The sequence below is a fragment of the Pristiophorus japonicus genome, chromosome 8, assembly GCF_044704955.1.
Source record: "Pristiophorus japonicus isolate sPriJap1 chromosome 8, sPriJap1.hap1, whole genome shotgun sequence".
NCBI classification, from domain to species: Eukaryota; Metazoa; Chordata; class Chondrichthyes; family Pristiophoridae; genus Pristiophorus; species Pristiophorus japonicus.
The window spans coordinates 164,343,347-164,357,327 of NC_091984.1; the positions used below are offsets into that span (position 1 = coordinate 164,343,347).

A 13,981-nucleotide genomic window follows, 5' to 3' on the forward strand; every position below is an offset into this window, starting at 1 on the left:
TGTCTACAGTCCTTCGTGAAAGCTGATGTGAAAAATCCATTGAATTTATCTGCCATATTCTGATCATCTGTAATGATTTATCTGTTAAAGCCCCCCCCTGCCCCCCGGTCTTTGATCTTTCTACTATTGATACAGATACTGTAACATTAGACCACTGAATGTATCTTCACACTGTATACACTATACCTGTACCACCAGAGGGTGCTACTGGTGGAGACCTAAGGGCCACCTGCACACTGCAGGTAACCAAGTATAAAATGGAGCTCACCTCACTGTGTCCTCACTCAGGCAGCTACAATAAATGGATTAAGGCCAAGATGATGCCCAGGGAGGGTGGCCACACACACAGTGAGAGCATACCCACTGCAGGGCCAGCAGTCAATGGATGGCACAGGTATCACCACTGGCACCCTGCCCCAGATTGGCCCTGGCCACCAGGGCCAGCACCGGGAGCAAGAGGCCAGCACCCTCCAGCCCTCCCGACGGGACCTGGGATGACCAGACTCCCACCACCACTGAAGGGCAGCAGGGAGTCCCTGCAGCCCTCGAAGGAGGACAGGGAGGCCTATGGCTCTGCCAACCACTAAGCAACTGTTAAGGTCCTGAGACACAGCCAGGTGAGCAATCTGAGCCCACCCAGCTGGCAGGGGGAACAGTCCGGTTGCTCCGGAACAAGCGTCCTTACCCACCTGCACCCACACCCCAGGGACAAGACTGTAATACCATGTATGTACCTTCCCGTAATATGTACTTGTTCCACTACTGCTGAACCCCCCAAAAAACCTGTGATATAACCAATCCTATTCTTTATTCTTTGTACATGTACGCCAATGCAGATGTCGAGCCACACACATGGTCCACACATGGGGGGGGTGGGGCGGGGGGGGAATGGATGTTTGTAGCCATGGACACACATGGATCACACCCAGAACCCGCACAACCCTCACTACAACCTCCTACCGTCCACTGCTGACCATTTCCCAATGTCGTGACAATAAGGACTTGGGGGTCTACAGGGAGAGAGGCATTCCCAAGCACAGACAAGGTGCAAGGGCTTTGGGCACTCAAGTCGAGGGCCAGAGCACACAGCGCAAAAGCCAGTGGCACAAGACTTAGAGGGGAGTGTTGTTGTGTATGTATAATGTATTTCCTGTAACATTAGACCACTGAATGTATCGTCACACTGTATACACTATACCTGTACCACCAGAGGGTGCTACTGGTGGAGACCTAAGGGTCACCTGCACACTGCAGGTAACCAAGTATAAAAGGGAGCTCACCTCATTGCATCCTCACTCAGGGAGCTACAATAAATGGACTAAGGTCACAACAGTTCAAGTACAATACCTTACATCGTGGAGTCATTACTAGAGTGCTTGCATATATAACAGATACAAAATCTTTTGGTATCCTTTTTACATTTCTAGCGAACTTTAGCTGCATTTTGTATGAATTCCAATCATCCCTATTATTTATTTCCTTTCATCTTTTAAAGAATTTCTGCATTTCTTTAGGTTCCTTCTAATCTCCTGAAACCACTGTTTTCTTGATCTTGAAGTTTCTCCTTTTTAAAATTAAATAAACTTTCATGGCTTATCCTATACAAGCATTAAATACACTTCATTTCCTTCTGTTTACTTTAAAATATAGTTTCCCAATTAATTTTCCCGACTCTTACAGTTCCAACATTTTTTTGACAAAGTATTACAAACTATTTACAGTATAGAAATAGGCCATTCGGCCCAACGGGTCTCTGCCGGTGTTTATGCTTCACACTTTTCTCCTCCTACATTACTTCAGCTAACCTCATCAGTATATTCTTCTATTCCTTTCTCCCTCGTGCTTATCTAGCTTCCCCTTGCATGTGTTTATGCTAGTTGCCTCAACTACTCCCTGTGGTAGCAAGTTCCACATTCTATCTACTCTCTGGGTAAAGAGGTTTCTCCTGAATTTGTTCTTGGCTTTATTAGCAACTATCTTATATTACTGCCCCCTAGTACTGGTCTCGCCTGCAAGTGGAAACATCTTCTCTACATCTACCCTATCAAACCCCTTCAAAATCATAAAGACCTCTATCAGGTCACCCCTCAGGCAATGTTCCCTCTAAGCTGCGCACATGAGCGGCTGCGCAGTAATCAGCAAGTACAGGCCGCTCACAAGCTTTTACAATACATATAGTATGATGACCTAGGGTCTTCACATGATTTTTTCATATTATGCCAGTCATGTGTGTCCAGATGGCTTAGCCTGACATCAGTAGTAGGGAAATGCTAGTATCCATTATCAGGGATGTGGTGACCGGGAACTTACAAAATCATAATATGATCGGGCAGAGTTAACACGGATTTATGAAAGGGAAATCGTGTTTGACAAATCTGTTAAGAGTTTTTTGAGGTTGTAACTAGCAAGGTAGATAAAGGGAAACCAGTGGCTGTAGTGTATTTTGATTTTCAAAAAGCATTCAATAAGGTGCCATACAAGAGGTTATTACACAATATAGGGCTCGAGGAGTTGGGAGTAATTGTTAAGTATGGAGAAAGAGTCGACTGAACACTGAGCTCAAAGTATTTAAGTGTGACCGTAGTCTTTTATTGCAGGTCTCCAGAGTGCCTTTCCAACCTGTGAGGCCTCCTTAAATACCTGTGCTCCCAAGGGATTATGGGATCCCTTGGGACTCCGGGGATGAGCCCTCTGGTGGCTGTATAGAGTAAATACAAGTTTACATATATAACAACACTCCCCCGCCCCCCCCCCCCCACCCCGCTCCCAAAGTCAATAGTATAACTATTTACAATGTGAGTCGATCTGGGGCCTTTCTTGCCCTGGTTGATCATCTCGGTGTGAAAGCTGGTATTGTTGAATCATTTGTTGGGCCCTCGCTGGGCTGTTGTGCAGCTGACCTTGCTGGGCTGCCTGGTGTGTTGGGCCCTGCTGGACTGCTGTGGATGATGGGTTCTGCTTCGTGGTCAGCTGTGGTGCCAGTTACCACTGGTGTGTATGTTGGGGTATCAAAAAAGGTAGGGTCCAAAGTGGATTGCTCAGGATAGTCCGTGAATCTGAGTTTGATTTGGTCCAAGTGTTTCCGATGAATGAGTCCATTTGAAAGTTTGACCCGAAACGCCCTGCTCCCCTCTTTGGCTACGACAGTGCCGGGAAGCTACTTGGGACCTTGTCCATAATTCAATACAAATACAGGATCATTGATTTCAATCTCGCGTGACACATTTGCGCTATCATGGTATGCACTTTGTTGAAGCTGCCTGCTCTCTACCTGTTCATGTAGATCAGGGTGAACTAACGAGAGCCTTGTCCTAAGTGCTCTTTTCATGAGCAGTTCAACAGGTGGGATCCCAGTGAGCGAGTGGGGTCTCGTGCAGTAGCTAAGCAGGACTCGGGCTAGGCAAGTCTGCAGTGAGCCTTCAGCTGCCCTCTTCAAGCCTTGCTTGATGGTTTGCACTGCTCTGACCATTGGACGCTGGTTTAAACGGGGCAGATGTGACATGTTTGATCCCATTACGGGTCATGAATTCTTTGAACTCAGCACTGGTAAAACATGGCCTGATGTCGCTCACCAGTACATCGGGTAAGCCGTGAGTAGCAAACATCTGGAAAATGGTGACATGATAGGTCCAAGTCAGCATGGATTTGTGAAAGGGAAATCATGCTTGACAAATCTTCTGGAATTTTTTGAGGATGTTTCCAGTAAAGTGGACAAAGGAGAACCAGTTGATGTGGTATATTTGGACTTTCAGAAGGCTTTCGACAAGGTCCCACACAAGAAATTAATGTGCAAAGTTAAAGCACATGGGATTGGGGGTAGTGTGCTGACGTGGATTGAGAACTGGTTGTCAGACAGGAAGCAAAGAGTAGGAGTAAACGGGTACTTTTCAGAATGGCAGGCAGTGACGAGTGGGGTGCCGCAAGGTTCTGTGCTGGGGCCTCAGCTGTTTACATTGTACATTAATGATTTAGACGAGGGGATTAAATGCAGTATCTCCAAATTTGCGGATGACACTAAGTTGGGTGGCAGTGTGAGCTGCGAGGAGGATGCTATTAGGCTGCAGAGTGACTTGGATAGGTTAGGTGAGTGGGCAAATGCATGGCAGATGAAGTATAATGTGGATAAATGTGAGGTTATCCACTTTGGTGGTAAAAACAGAGAGACAGACTATTATCTGAATGGTGACAGATTAGGAAAAGGGAAGGTGCAACGAGACCTGGGTGTCATGGTACATCAGTCATTGAAGGTTGGCATGCAGGTACAGCAGGCGGTTAAGAAAGCAAATGGCATGTTGGCCTTCATAGCGAGGGGATTTGAATACAGGGGCAGGGAGGTGTTGCTACAGTTGTACAGGGTCTTGGTGAGGCCACACCTGGAGTATTGTGTACAGTTTTGGTCTCCTAACTTGAGGAAGGACATTCTTGCTATTGAGGGAGCGCAGCGAAGATTCACCAGACTGATTCCCGGGATGGCGGGACTGACCTATCAAGAAAGACTGGATCAACTGGGCTTGTATTCACTGGAGTTCAGAAGAATGAGAGGGGACCTCATGGAAACGTTTAAAATTCTGACGGGTTTAGACAGGTTAGATGCAGGAAGAATGTTCCCAATGTTGGGGAAGTCCAGAACCAGGGGTCAAAGTCTGAGGATAAGGGGTAAGCCATTTAGGACCGAGATGAGGAGAAACTTCTTCACCCAGAGAGTGGTGAACCTGTGGAATTCTCTACCACAGAAAGTAGTTGAGGCCAATTCACTAAATATATTCAAAAGGGAGTTAGATGAAGTCCTTACTACTCGGGGGATCAAGGGTTATGGCGAGAAAGCAGGAAGGGGGTACTGAAGTTGCATGTTCAGCCATGAACTCATTGAATGGCAGTGCAGGCTAGAAGGGCTGAATGGCCTGCTCCTGCACCTATTTTCTATGTTTCTATGGCCCGCAGGCTTTCAGTAGTGTCAGCGGACGTGCTAGCCGACATTATTTCACATTCAATCCACTTGGAATATGCGTCTACAACCACAAGGAACATTTTACCGAAGAACAGGCCTGCATAGTCGACATGTACGCTAGACCATGGTTTGGAGGGCCAAGGCCATAAATTTAACGGCCCTTCCCTGGGTATATTGCTTAACTGCGAGCATGTATTACATCGATGCGGACTCTAAGTCCGCATCGATACCGGGCCACGACATGTGGAATCTGGCTATCGCTTTCATCATTACGATGCGTAGGTGGGTACTGTGGAGGTCATTGATGAAAGTGTCTCTGCCCTTCTTGGGGACCACTACTCGATTGCCCCACAAAAGGCAGTCTGCTTGTGTAGGCATTTCATCTTTGCGCTGCTGGAATGGCTTTATCTCTTCCTGCATTTCCACTGGGACACCGGACCAGCTCCCGTGAAGCACACAGCTTTTGACTAGAGATAATAAGGAGTCCTGGCTTGTCCAGGTTTTGATCTGCCCGGCAGTGACGGGTGATTGCTCACTCTCAAATACTTCCATAACCATGGCTAGGTCTGCGGGCTGTGCCATTTCCACCCCCGTGGTGGGCAATGGCAACCTACTGAGAGCATCGGCACAGTTTTCTGTGCCTGGCCTGTGGCGGATGGTGTGCTGACAACGTGAGCGTCCATCTCTGGATGCGGGCCGATGCATTGGTATTTATCCCTTTACTCTCAGAAAACAGGGATATAAGTGACTTATGGTCAGTTTCCAATTCGAATTTTAGCCCGAACAGGTATTGTTGCATTTTCTTTACCCCATAGACACACGCTAACGCTTCTTTCTCAATCATGCTGTAGGCTCTTTCAGCCTTAGACAGACTCCTGGATGCATAAGCAACCGGTTGCAGTTTCCCGAAATCATTAGCTTGTTGCAATACACACCCGACGCCATATGACGATGCATCACATGCTACTAATACCAAACGCTTTCGTGGATCATACAACACAAGCAATTTGTTTGAGCATAACAATTTTCTCACTTTTACAAAGGCATTTACTTGGCTTTTGCCCCAAACCCATTCGTCCCCTTTTCGTAGTAAGATATGCAGTGGTTCTAACAGTGTGCTGAGACCCGGTAAGAAGTTACCAAAGTAGTTCAGGAGTCCCAGAAACGACTGCAGCTCCGTCACGTTCCGTGGCCTTGGTACGTTCTCGATTGCCTCCGTCTTCGCATTGGTGGGCCTGATGCCATCCGCCGCAATCCTGCTTTCTCAAGAACTCCATTTCAGGCGCCAGGAAAATGCACTTCGAGCGTTTTAACCTGAGCCCCAGGTGGTTGAGTCAACTAAGAACCTCCTCCAGGTGCTGCAGATGCTCGACTGTATTCCTACCTGTGACCAAGATGTTGTCCTGGAAGACTACGGTGTGCGGGATCGACTTCAGTAAGCTTTCCATGTTTCTCTGGAATATCGCCACCACTGATCGGATTCCAAACGGGCATCTGTTATAAACAAAAAGATCTTTGTGCGTGTTGATGAAGGTGAGGGCCTTCGATGATTCCTCCAGTTCCTGCGTCATGAAGGCTGAAGTCAGATCCAGCTTCGTGAACGTCTTTCCTCCCGCCAGCGTTGCAAAGAGGTCGTCGGCTTTTGGTGGTGGGTATTGGTCCTGCAGGGAGAAACGATTGATAGTTACTTTGTAATCGCCACAGATTCTGACGGTGCCTTCTCCCTTGAGGACTGGGACAATAGGACTGGCCCACTCGTTAAACCTGATCGGTGAAATGATTCCCTCTCTTTGCAGACGGTCTAGCTCGATCTCTACCCTTTTTCTCATCATGTACAGTACTGCTCTCACCTTGTGATGGATAGGTCGCGCCCCCGGAATTTGGTGGATCTGCACTTTTGCTCCTTGGAATTTCCCGATGCCTGGTTCGAACAGCGAAGAAAATTTGTTTAAGACCTGGGCACACGAAGTGTCGTCAGCGGGCGATAGTGCTCGGACATTGTCCCAGTTCCAGCGTATCTCTCCCAGCCAGCTCCTGCCGAGCAGCGTGGGACCATCGCCCGGTACCACCCAGAGTGGTAATTTGTGCACCGCTCCATCGTAGGAGACCTTTACGGTAGCATTGCCGATTACAGGAATCAGTTCTTTTGTGTAAGTTCTTAGTTTCGTGCGAACTGGAGTTAAGACTGGCCTTGAAGCCTTGTTGCACCACAATCTTTCGAAAGTCTTTTTGCCCATGATGAACTGGCTCGCGCCGTGTCCAGCTTCATTGACACCAGGAGTCCATTTAGTTTAACATTCAGCATTATCGGGGGACAATTAGTAGCGAATGTGTGCACCCCATGTACCTCTGCCTCCTCGGTCTGAGGCTCTGGTTCGTCGTGATTCTCCGTGGATCTGTCCTCCTCTGCAACATGGTGGTTTGCAGGTTTAACAGGCTTTGCAGCTCGCCTGCACACACGGAGGTGTCCCATTGTTCCACAGTCCTTGCAAACGTACCCTTTGAATCAGCATGAATGGGAACGATGATCACCCCTGTAGCGCCAACAAGGTGTTAATGGCCTTGCATTCACAACCCTTGATTGTGGACTCTTGAGACATCTGCGTACGTGCAGCTGCAGGTATGTGACACCTGCCCTGTATGTTACGATTCGAAAACAACATCACTTTTTTCACAGTACTGGTAGCAGCACTTGTATGTTGAGAGATTTGCTTCATAGTGTCACAGGTGGCAATGAACGCCTGGGCTATCGCTATGGCCTTACGCAAGGTTGGGGTCTCTACAGTGAAAAGTTTGTGAAGTATGGTTTCGTGGCCAATGCCAAGTACAAAAAATTCTCTGAGCATGTGCTCCAAATGTCCTTCAAATTCGCAATGTCCTGCAAGGCGTCATAGCTCGGCGACATAGCTCGCCACTTCCTCGCCTTCAGATATTTTGTAGGTGTAGAACCGGTACCTCGCCATCAGAACGCTTTCCTTCGGGTTCAAATGCTCTCGGACCAGTGTGCACAAAAGATCGTACGATTTCTCTGTGGGTTTCGCTGGAGTGAGCAGATTCTTCATGAGGCCATACATTGGTGCTCCACAGACAGTGAGGAGGATCGCCCTTCGTTTGGCAGTGCTCTCTTCCCCATCTAGCTCGTTGGCCACGAAGTATTGGTCGAGTCGCTCCACAAAAGTTTCCCAATCATCTCCCTCCGAGAATTTCTCCAGGATGCCCACTGTTCTCTGCATTTTTTTGGGTTCGCTATCTGTATTTCGTTGCCAGTTGTTATATATGGAGAAAGAGTCAGGCTGAACATTGTGAGCTCAAAGTAAAGTGTGACCTTAGTCTTTTATTGCAGGTCTCCAGAGTGCCTCTCCAACCTGTGAGGCCTTCTTAAATACCTGTGCTCCCAAGGGATTATGGGATCCCTTGGGACTCCAGGGGTTGAGCCCTCTGGTGGCTGTACAGAGTAAATACAAGTTTACATATATAATTAGCATGGATTGAGGATTGGTTAACGGACAGAAATCAGAGAGTAGGAATAAACTAGTCATTTTCGGGTTGGCAAGCTGTAACTAGTGGGATAGCGCAAGTATCAATGATTGGGCCTCAGCTACTTACAATCTATATCAATGACTTAGATGAGGGGACTGAATGTAATATATCCAAGTTTGCTGATGGTACAACGCTAGGTGGGATTGTAAGTTGTGAGGGGGATGCAAAGAGGCTGCAAAGGGTTATAGACAGGTTAAGTGAGTGAGCAAGAAGGTGACAGATGGAATATAATCAGGAGAAATGTGAAGTTAATCCACTTTTGTAGGAAAAATAGAAATGCTGAATGTTTTTTAAATGGTGAGAGATTGGGAAATGTTGGTGTTCAGAGGGACCTGGCTGTCCTGTACACGAATCATTGAAAGTTAACATGCAGGTACAGCAAGCAATTAGGAAAGCAAATGGTATGTTGGCCTTTATTACTGAAGGATTGGAGTATAAGAGTAAAGATGTCTTGCTGCAATTATATATATCCCTGGTGAGACCATACTTGGAGTATTGTGTACAGGTTTGGTCTCCTTACCTAAGGAAGGATATACTTGCCTTGGAGGGTGTGCAGTGAAGGTTCACTAGATTGATTCATGCCTCAGGACCCCAAAGCACTTTACAGCCAATGAAGTACTTTTGGAGTATAGTCACCGTTGTAATGTAGGAAACACGGCAGCCATTTTGCGCACAGCAAGCTCCCACAAACAGCAATGTGAAAATGACCAGATAATCTGTTTTTGTTATGTTGATTGAGGGATAAATATTGACCAGGACACGGAGGATAACTCCCCTGCTCTTCTTCGAAATAGTGCCGTGGGATCTTTTACATCCACCTGGGAGAGCAGACGGGGCCTCAGTTTAACGTCTCATTAGAAAGATGGCACCTGCGACAGTGCAGCCTAGATTTTTGTGCTCATGTCCTTGACTTGCATTTACATAGCGCCTTAAATGATCTCAGGATGCCCCAAACGCTTTATAACCAATGATTAACACAGTTATAATATTATTTCACTGTGATTTTTTTCTCATCAATTTTTCCCCCCACATTTCCTTTCCTGAAGCTGTTGACTCTTGCTAGGGTATGGCTCCACAGGTGCACAAGATTAGGGCTCAAGGGATTGGGGTCATATATTAGCATGGGTTGAGGATTGGTTAACGGACAGAAAACAGAGTATGAATAAACGGGTCATTATCAGGATGGCAGGGTGTAACTAGTGGAGTACCGTAAGGTCAGCGCTTAGGCCTATCTACAATCTATATCAATGACTTAGATGCGGGGGCCGAATGTAATATATCCAAATTTGCTAATGATACAAAGCTAGCAGGTATAGTAAGCTGTGAGCAGGACGCATAAAGAGTGCAAAGGGATATAGACCGGTAAAGTGCTTAGGCAAGAAGGTGGCAAATGTGAAATTATCCACTTTGGTAGGAAGAATGGAAAAGCAGAATATTTTTTACAAGGTGCGAGACTAGTAAATATTTGCATTCAGAAGGACCTGGGTATCCTTGTACACAAAACACTGAAAGTTAATATGCAGGTACAGGAAGGAATTAGGAAAGCAAATGGTATGTTAGCCTTTATTACAAAAGGATTGGAGTACAAGAGTAAAGAAGTCTTACTGCAATTATATCATCATCATCATAGGCAATCCCTCGAAATTGAGCAAGTGGAAGACTTGCTTCCACTCCAAAAGTGAGTTCTCACATGACTGAACAGTCCAATACGGGAATTACAGTCTCTGTCACAGGTGGGACAGACAGTCATTGGAGGAAAGAATGGGTGGGGAGTCTGGTTTGCTGCACGCTCCTTCTGCTGCCTGCGCTTGTTTTCTGCATGCTCTCGGCGAAGAGACCGAGGTGCTCAGCGCCCTCCTGGATGCTCTTCTTCCACTTAGGGCGGTCTTTGGCCAGGGACTCCCAGGTGTCAGTGGGATGTTGCACTTTATCAGGGAGGCTTTGAGGGTGTCCTTGTTACGTTTCCTCTGCCCACCTAGGGCTCATTTGCCATGTAGGAGTTCCGAGTAGAGTGCTTGCTTTGGGAGTCTCGCGTCGGGCATGCGAACAATGTGGCCCACCCAACAGAGCTGGTCGAGTGTGGTCAGTGCTTCAATGCTGGGGATGTTGGCCTGATCAAGAACACTGACATTGGTGCGTCTGTCCTCCCAGGGGATTTGAAGGCTCTTGCGGAGGCATCGCTGGTGTTATTTCTCCAGCAGTTTAAGGTGTTTACTGTATATAGTCCATGCCTCTGAGCCATATAGGAGGGTGGTTATCACTACAGCCCTGTAGCTTGGTGCCAGATTTGAGGGCCTGATCTTCGAACACTCTCTTCCTCAGGCAGCCGAAGGCTGCGCTGACGCACTGGAGGCGGTGTTTGAACCCCGTCGTCGATGTCTGCACTTGCTGATAATGGGTTCACGAGGTATGGAAAATGGTCTTGATGACTGGGGGGCAGTGCAGTGTGGCGGGGTCAGGTTGGTGGGGGACCTTTGTCTTATGGATGTTTAGTGTAAGGCCCATGCTTTCAGACGCCTCAGTGACGATGTTGACGATGACTTGGAGTTCAGCTTCTGAATGTGCGCAGATGCAAGCGTCATCCGCTTACTGTAGTTCGATGACAGAGGATGGGAGGGTCTTGGATCTGGCCTGGAGGTGACGAAGGTTGAACAGGTTCCCACTGGTTCTGTAATTTAGTTCCAAACCAGCAGGGAGCTTGTTGAGTGTGAGGTGGAGCATTGCAGCGAGGAAGATTGAGAAGAGGATTGGCGCGATGACGCAACCCAGCTTAACCCCGGTCTGGACGTTGATTGGGTCTGTGGTGGATCCGTTGGTCAGGATCACAGCTTGCATGTCATCGTGGAGCAGGTGGAGGATGGCGACAAACTTTTCGGGACAGCCGAAACGGAGGAGGAAGCTCCATAGTCCCTCGTGGTTAACAATGTCAAAGGATTTTGTAAGGTCAAAGAAGGCCATGTACAAGGGTTGGTGCTGTTCCCTGCATTTCACTTGCAGTTGTCGCGGCATAAAGATCATGTCCGTTGTACCCCGTAGTGGACCGAATCTGCTCTGTGACTCCGGGAGGAGCTCCTCTGCCATAGGGAGAAGATGGTTGAGGAGGATTCTAGCGATGGCTTTCCCGCAATTATATAGGGCTTTGGTGAGACCACACCTAGAGTACTTAGGTATTCTTCCTACCTAAGGAAGAATATACTTGCCTTGGAGGGGTGCAACGAAGGTTCACTAGATTGATTCCTGGAAAGAAAGGGCTGTCTTTCGAGGAAAGAGTGAGTAGATATCGCCTATATTTTCTGGAATTTAGACGAATGAGAGGTGGTCTCATTGAAACGTATAGAATTCTTAGAGGGCTTGCCAGGGTAGGTACTGAGCGGTTGTATCCCTAGGCTGTTTGTTCTTGTATACTGATCAGACTTTGGTACCTTGCCCAAGTGGCCATTGAAGCCTTGATGGTGAGTATATGTGGGTATGACTATGAGGAACATAACAGCTAAGCCTAAACTTATCACCAATACTCACGTGTGTATCTCCAGTAGAAAGCACTGGATAGTGATCAGGAATGAGAATCCTGGCCAATTTTCTAGCCTCACATCCAGAGTCCTCTTGTGGTGATCATGTGGCCAAGATCACAAAATCACAGTTCCGGAAAAGAAATTAAAAATAAAGAAACCCTTTGACCTGAATCACATAGTTATCACTGTATAAACATGCTGAGTCATGAGCTTGACTGCAATTGCAGAAATTCTGCCCTATAAATATTACACTTAATTATATCAGCATTTTAAGGGTTAAACTTGGCTTGTATTCTCTTGTTTTGAAGATTGAGGGGTGATCTAATTGAGGTGTTTAAAACAAAAGGGGATTGGGTAGGATAGATATAGAAAAACGATTTCCTCTAGTGGAGGAATCTAGAATAAAGGGACATAATCTTAAAATTAGTGCTTGACCATTCAGGAGTTAAATCAGGAATTATTTTTTCACACAAAGGGTAGTATAAATCTGGAACTCTCTGCAAAAGGCTGTCGATGCTGGGTCAATTGAATTTTTCAAGACTGGGATTGATAAAACTTTGTACAATAAGACTAGTAAATGAGGTATAGATTAGCCGTGATCTAGTTGAATGGCGGAACAGGCTTGTGGGACTAAAGGACCTGCTCAGCTCCCATCAAGGTTTAAAGCAAATCTTCTGTTGTGGCATAAGCATCAAATTCTCTCATCGGTTTTGTTTTCTTTGGAGGATGGAACTTAGGACTTTCTAGACGAAAAAAGTCCAAAGTCCATCTAGTTCACATGATGCAACTATAATGGAGTTGTTGACTAATCATGGCAATGAATCTCTGTCACTGAGTCTACAACAGACCCAGACATGAGGCGTGGAAAATCCCAGTGGTGGGTCCAAAGTCACCTGTTCCTTCCAAGCATGCTACACTTATCATATGTCATATCTCAAATTACTCAATTACTGTTTAAAGAAGAATGTATAAAAACAATCAATTACTGTTCAATCAATTACTGTTCAGAGTATTTATTACCTTATGCTTTTTAAATTTATGTAGCAATGCCAATCCATAATGCAGTTACAGTAATTGATTTCCTGAATGTTTTCTTTAGTAAAGATTGCACGAAAAGAATCGGATTCAAGGTAAATCCAGCAACACAATGCTCACTATTAATGGGTTAAAGCTCACAACTGAAGTTTTATCTCCCCCATTTCATTTCCCCTCCGCTTAATTCGCTCACACAAGGTTCATAACCATTGTAGCCGTGTCTCACAGTACCTTACCCAAGTGGCCAGTATTTATGTATGAATCTAGAAGGGGGGTGTTGGCATGCTACCTAAGAATATCACACCAGAGCCTGATCAGAAGCGGAGCAGAGAAAATCAGAAAAAGATGAAAAAAAGGCAAAATAATCAGTATGAAAGCAAGGAATCAAAAATGGAGCAGTGATACAGTGTGATGATCCTGAAATTATCAGAGATTTATGTTGTGAAGAAAGGTTAATGAAGTACACAAATCACAGAAAGTTAACATACAGATACAGCAAGCAATTAGGAAAGCAAGAGCGTTGGAGTATAAGAGTAAGGAACTTGTGCTGCAGTTATATAGGGCTTTGGTGAGACCACAACTGGAGTACTGTGCACACTTTTGGTCTGCTTTCCGATTCCTGGAATGAGGGGACTGTCCTATGAGGAGAGATTGAGTAGAATGGTCCTATATTCTCTGGACTTTAGAAGAATGAGAGGTGATCTCATTGCAATTTTATACAACTTTTAAGAGTGCTTGACAAGATAATGCTGACAGGTTGTTGCCCCTGGCTGGAGAGTCTTAAACTACGGGTCATAATTTGAAGATAAGGGGTCAGCCATTTAGGATTGGGTTGAGGAGAAACGTCTTCATTCAAAAGGATGTGAATCTTTGGAATTCTCTACCACAAAACGGTGTGGATGTTCAGTCAATGAGTATATTCAGGATTGAGGTCGATAGATTTTTG

At 46.1% G+C, this 13,981-nt stretch overlaps 1 protein-coding gene across 4 annotated transcripts in view; it reads left to right on the forward strand.

The window, feature by feature from the left end:
* LOC139268795 (breakpoint cluster region protein) overlaps positions 1-13,981 on the forward strand; it is a 905,198-nt gene that overhangs the window by 365,914 nt on the left and 525,303 nt on the right. The gene's annotated exons all lie outside the window — the stretch shown is intronic.